Here is a 6,930-nt window from a genome sequence, read left to right on the forward strand (position 1 = left end):
TATTTTGATGTTATTTATGTATAATTTAACAAGGCTAAAACAAAATATATAAACATATAAATAATCTATTAAAATATAAAAAATATGAATTATCTATTTATTTATTTATTTTGGGTCAGGTAAGGTCATGAAGGATGGGAAAACAATGAAAAATGAAGTAAATCTTGAATGAGACTTATGACAAAGGTCATGAAGACAAGTTACATTGTGGAAGATATAGCACTAGGCATGCAGTCATGGGCATGACAAGATCCATTCAGGTAAATAAATATGGTGGAAATCATTGATTATATCAAGGCTTATTGGCAATTATCTCCCTAAAATTTTTCTTTCTACCATCCTTTGCCCTCAATCGTTATGCAGGAGTTCAAGGAATCAGGAAGGAATGGAATAGCTGTGATATTTTATTTCGAATTTTCAGAAAAATACTGACTGCAATGACTACAAACAAGAAACAAGGCCAGAAAATGGGGTCTTTCAGACAGAAAGTACATTTCAGCATCCAGTGTTTCATGATGGTCCAAAGATGTGCTTGGGGAAGACGAAGATGGCATACATACAAATGAAGTCAAGTGCATCTTGTGTACTTGAAAGATTTCAAATGTGTTGCAGGGAAGGATGAAATTCCGGAGCTACCCTCACTAACCCTGAGGATGAAAGGAGCATTGCCAATTCAGGTTAGCAAAAGAGTTAATATGATGAACTAAGAGTGTTCGTGGCATGAAAAACTGCATCCATATTATGATGTGACTACCCTGTAGGCCCTGCAATCATATGGTTTCAGTTATAGTGCCATGATTTTAGTAATGCAATTTTGTAGGTCATGGCTTTGCATTCAATATAAATGGATATATGTACAAAATCACGACAATCCTACCAGTGGCAAACAGAAGGAGCTCCTCTTGCTAAATGTTATCCTGAAGGTTCAAGGAAGTTCAACATGCAAACACGTCTTTACAATTACAAACCTCAATAACAAAGAAATGACTACTTAATGACACAACAGGGCAGTTGAATGCCCAACACAAACCATAACTTGGAATCTAGAAGTTGAAATCAGCGTACCAGATACTCCACTTACAAGAACACTTGTAACTCTGACTGAATTGAAAGGGCCAAACAGATAAAACAGCCATTAAGATAATTTTCACGCTGCCTAGGCCCATAGACTGCAAGAGTCCAATAACATGTGCCTCAAGCCTAACATCATCACTCTATTTATAACTAAGAGCAACTTTTCCGATCCATTCTCTATAACCTAATTCCTTTGTATCCTTAACAAAAATAAGGGCTATATGAAAAATAAGGGCCATAGAAACATGAAACTCTTGCATTTGTTGTCAACATCTGATCAATTAAAAATAACCAATATGGAAAAACCCCTCCCCTGCCAAATATCTAGCTTTTCTATCTTCCTCATCTTCCAAGCTTCCTCTTTTGCAATCATAATCTGGTCAGAACAGACACTTCACCATTTCAATAGAAGTGCAACAGCAATTTTGTTAATGAGTAAGAAAAGCCCAGGTGGAACAAACAAGGCATGCAGTTGGTAATGCCTTATTATTAATTAAAGTGATTAGGATGACATGAGTACAAAACAACCAAATTCAAAGAAAGATAGTTCAAAAATTACACCCTAGTTTGATTTTAGATTAACCTAGCAGCTGCAATCATATTTGACAAGCAAATGAGATGTTCTTCAAACAATAATATCCAAGCATCACTTTGCTCATTAAATTGCAGTTTCCAATTCAGAGAGACACTATTTAACTATAGCTTTTGATAAAGCAGTATCCAGTGCCTTAACACTCCAGAAAATTCGAAATAAGATATCCCTGCTATCCCGTTCCTTCCTGATCCCTTGAACTCCTGGATAATGATTGAGGGCAAATGATGGTTGCAACAATAATTTTGAGAAGATAATTGCCTATAAGCCTTGATATAAACAATGATTTCCACCATATTTCCCTAAGGTTACCTCAATGGATCTTGTCGTGTCCATGATTTCATGTCTAGTGCTAAACCTTCCACAATGTAAATTGTCTTCATGACCTCTGTCATAAATTCCATCCAAGATTTACAAAATTTTCCATTGTTTCCAATCCTTCAACCTGTATCTTAAGCACTGTCCTTGCTACAGTCATCCTGACCTACAAAGCACATTGACAAACCACATTATAGTGGTCATTGTGAAAAGCTCATTAATATATATAAGTCTTACCACATCCACATTGGTTTGGCTAAATTGATCCCATTTCTTGTTCTTATCTAAGTATGCTGAAGCTTTTTTTTTAACTTTCCATTCTTGATACTTTCATCCAAGAATTTGTTGGTCTTCATGTGATTGTTAACAAGCAAATTGATCCATGAGATTTTTTTTTGTTGCAACTAACTTTGGCTTCTGATGCATATCATGGTATGCCATACCGTACCGAACCAGACGGTACCGGACATACCGTACCGTACTATACCGGTACCGGTGGCATACCGACCCTCAGTATGCCAAAAAAAATTCGTACCATACCGATACTATGCTGGTGTGGCACTGGTACAGGTCCAGTACCGGTACGGCGAACCTTGATGCACATTAACTAAATCAACTTAAACATTTCTACCTCATCTTATCCTCTATTTCTCTAAGTACAAAGTTTTGTTTGATGTACTTGCTTTTGTCTCTATTCTTCTTATTTTTACAAAACATTGATCTCGACATTAGCATCTGCCATGCTCTCACCACTCAACAACTTAAGCATCCTTTGATTAGAATGATGTATTACTGGCACAGCCTTCAATAAGATACTAGTTATTATAAGCCAAAGTCACCAAAATATTATAGAGAAAAATAGTTCTGGCATTTATGTTGTAGCAGCCAACAAAATTACAGAAAACATCACCTAAAATTAGGAAGAATATGTAAGATGAAAGCTTCATAAATCACTGATAAAGGGATTACATATATAAAAATGAAGTAGAGTTTACTGAACCTACAAAGAAGTAGTCTCACTCATGTGCTTCTGAGCAGATGAGTTCTAATAATAGTACTTAGACCCAGACAGAGATCAGCATAGATACTGATGCATGCTTCTAACTTCTTTGAAAGAAAAAAGGAACAAAAGAAAAGAAAAAAGAGGGACAATGTAGTCAAGCATTTCTTCAAAAGAAAATACATGATAACTCTTGCAAATCAAATAGCTAGTTTTTTTTATTAATTTATAGAACAGCAACTGAAACATGTAGCGCTCACCCGCAGTCTTTTCACCATGAATGTTGACACTGGCTTAACAAAAGAACCTCTAGCAAGGAAAAGTTTTGATCCATGTGGAGTGTATATATCATCAATGCAAGGAACATATGCCCCCTAGAATAAACTTTTTTTGTTATGCCAATCAAAATTAATTGGCAGGCAAAGATTCCTTTAATGTATCTTTCACAAGATTTGGAGGGATGACAAGTGGAGCTAATAGCATTGATCAAAGCTATAAGAAGAATCTGCTTGGAAATAGCTTAGCTTGCCTAGATGGCACAACTTGCATCTAGTTTTTATTTACTTGGGGGTCCATAATCCAAGTTCAACCAAGATTAGGGTCGGGGCAGTGTCTTGTCTGAAAACTAAAAGTAGTACAAGCTCCAGCATTCATGTCCCTGATCAGGTTGAAAAAAAAACATGTGGCAGTCTCCATACATGCAGGACTAAGCAATACGCGAAGTGGCTCCATGAAGTATATGATGATGATGAAATGATCGAGTTTGAGAAGAAGGTGAGGTTGTTTTCTCTTACGACGTAAATATGCGAAGGATTGGAAAATAGACATTTATAAATGATGGCTTTGTTATGTGTATCAGCAAAATCTATGCAAATTATATGCACACACTAAATTTAGGAATGGAGAGGAGAAAACCCTTATTGCATGAAAAAAAGGACGAGAAAAAAGACTCGGAAAAACAGATTGGAGGCTTTGGAAATTTAAACCATTGCGAGCTGAACTACTTCGCTTTGCGATCAGAACAAAATTATTTTATAGAAAAAAAAAAAGAGAGGAGAAAGAAGGTTACCCAGATAAGTTCTTTGAGGTTGATGCGCTGGAGGATCCCGTGGGCATGAGGAGAGGGCTTCAGGTTAGAAATGATGGTTTATATTGAAAGGATATCGTGCACCATTGTCAACGGGGATGTAGCTCAAATGGTAGAGCGCTCGCTTTGCATGCGAGAGGTACAGGGTTCGATCCCCTGCATCTCCACGATAGTCTTGTTTTTTTTACTTTTTTATTCTTAAGATCCATTTTTTGTATGCTTTATTTTTACTCTTTTTAATGGTAAGTGACTTACCCTTCCTTCCATTTACTTCCAATAAATAAATCAAAATGCTTGATTTTGCTGTTTTTATCAAATTTGGATTTGCTTTGCATGCTTCTTACCCTTGATTTTTTTTTTATTATCCTATCAGATGCAATACGGACTAGGTTGGTTAGAACTAACCTAATTTTATTCGGTTCTTAATTTTTGGAATCGGAATTGAATCATACATGATTGGAACCAATTCAATCCTATCAAGACCAAGTTGGCCGTCGGATATCTATTTCTTAAAAATAATAGAATAAAATATTATTTTTTTATAATTATATTAAATCTAATGAATGGTAACAAATTTTGGAGAATTAAAATTAATAGCAAATTTGTGTTATGGATATCAAATGTCAAGAAAGAACCTACGGAGATGTATAATCAAGGAAGAGGGAAATGAGTAAGCATTCAAATATCTAATACAAGCGTTGAGGAGGGAGAGGACAGTGACAGAGGGTTGAAGAGAATGTAGTATAGTCACAGCTGAAAGTGTGAAAGCTGACATACTGGAGGCACAAGAGGCGTAGGCAGTGAGGGGCTTCCTGCAAGGTGGGGAAGGAGGTTGGAGAAATGGTGGAGGTGACCAAGAAAGAGATAGAAGAAGATAAAATATAAGAGAGAGAGATAAATCTGAAAAAAACAATTTTAGATTTAATTACAATAAAAACCAAATGTGATAAGGTTAGGAGATGTGCACAATATTAGGGTTAGCAGGAGTGGTATGCTATTTTGGAAAATTGACAATACATGATACCTAATCATATATGCATATTATTTATATTATTCTATGTACTATATTATGATATATGATATATACACATATTATACACGGAAGAGTTCGGATTGAGTTAGGCTATCCCCAATCTCGAACTAAAACTCAAACAATTCCAATCAACTTTAAAAATTGGAATAGAAACCAACCCAATTGATTTTAGCGCCCGAACCAAACTAACTCAAGAATTCTTGGGTTGATCCTAACTCATGTGCACCACTACCCTAGCATTTTTTTTTTTTATGGCTTTGAGAGGCACACGAGAAGGCCTACCTTTCTTGTTTTCTTTATAACTTTCATTGAAAGGAAAACTATGGAAAAGAAAAAAGGAAAGATATATGCTTGTCAAATTTGTTACTTTCGTAATGAAACAAACAAACATAGAATCTTTTAAAAAAATAAGTTTTCCCAGTAATTTTTCTTGCAGCTGAACATGCCTGAAATCTACAAAACATAATAATTTAGGCATATGGGGTTAAATAAAATAAGATATGACAATTATACAAGTATGCAACCTTCTTCAATCTTCTCCATGATTAAGATTATTATATTTTAATTTCTAGGGGATCCAAAAAAAAGTTGCTTGACTGATTTAGCTTACAGTCATCAATGTAGGCTTACACGATCTATCATACGTTTACTTTAAGATTTCCGAATGTTAGAGTGAGCATGGTGCATTGGTTAGTCATGTATGATGTAGAGGGGTTTTTTTCCCATTTATAAAAGGCAAAACACTTTCCTGTTCTATGTATAGAGTCCCACTTGAAATTATCCGCATATGATAGATTGATAATCCATCAACTTATATAATATGATAATCCATCAACTTATTTGTATCATGTAATATGCCTCTCATTTGATTGCATTGTGTTTATTTCTTTTTTCAAAAATTATGTCACTTCATTAATACATCCTTCCTCTTGTACATGTGGTTTCCAACTTTGTGTAGGAATGACACTATATTTTTCCCATATCGAGACCTTCAAACCAATTACAAATACATATTTGTTGTTATTTTACCAAGTCAAGTTTTCTACAAGATTTTTCTGAGTGAAACAATTATTATAGTATTTTCTGTCATAATAGGAGTCAACAATTTATATAGGTAAAATAACATTATGAACTCCATATGACACTCTTTATGATATAGAAATACTGTTTTTGTGAACTAGGATGGAAAGCTATTTAAAGTGTATTAAGCTAAATTAATAATCAAAAAACTAATAATAACCCATTTCTGTTACCTAATCTCAAAAGGAACCTATTACTATTAAATATTGATCACTACTACTCAAAATAAAGGTAATTAATGGTTACCATGTAAGTGCTTGCCTTCTAGGATTCACTAAACTTTATATAATGTGGTTGCACAAGGTAGAAAACAACATTGAATTGTCCCCTTCGGTTGCCAAATTGTAATAAAGAGCGAGTTTGTAGTTTTGGTTACCAAATTGTTCCCTCCGGTGAGTTCCCAATGGACAATTGTCAAACCACTCGATTATGAAAACATCATTGAAAGATCTTGTGTCATCTTTAAAATGTAAACTGGAAAATATGGTGATTGGATGCAACTTAATTGTCATGAATGGAAAACAAGAGGGGTGGAGGGTCAAATGTGACTTAGTTAGCTTTGATGTTGCCAGGTCTCCGCGAAACTGCCAAATGGGCATACGTTGACTTTAACTTATACCATGTTTTAGCTAAAATTTAGCAGGTTAACTAACAATCAATAGTTTATAATCTAGAAGATGCATGTCACTCCTCAAAGCCAACTTAATAAGAATCATGCTATAGACATGCATAGATATCTTACGTGC

The 6,930-nt window shown here is 34.8% G+C and overlaps 1 non-coding gene across 1 annotated transcript; it reads left to right on the plus strand.

Moving 5' to 3' along the window:
* The first annotated feature begins 4,165 nt into the window (after positions 1-4,165).
* On the plus strand, positions 4,166-4,238 carry TRNAA-UGC. Its single transcript has one exon. It is a non-coding gene; the product is annotated as a tRNA-Ala (tRNA).
* The last annotated feature ends 2,692 nt before the right edge of the window (positions 4,239-6,930 follow it).

This window comes from Phoenix dactylifera, chromosome 3, assembly GCF_009389715.1.
Source record: "Phoenix dactylifera cultivar Barhee BC4 chromosome 3, palm_55x_up_171113_PBpolish2nd_filt_p, whole genome shotgun sequence".
In the NCBI taxonomy this organism is placed as follows: Eukaryota; Viridiplantae; Streptophyta; class Magnoliopsida; order Arecales; family Arecaceae; genus Phoenix; species Phoenix dactylifera.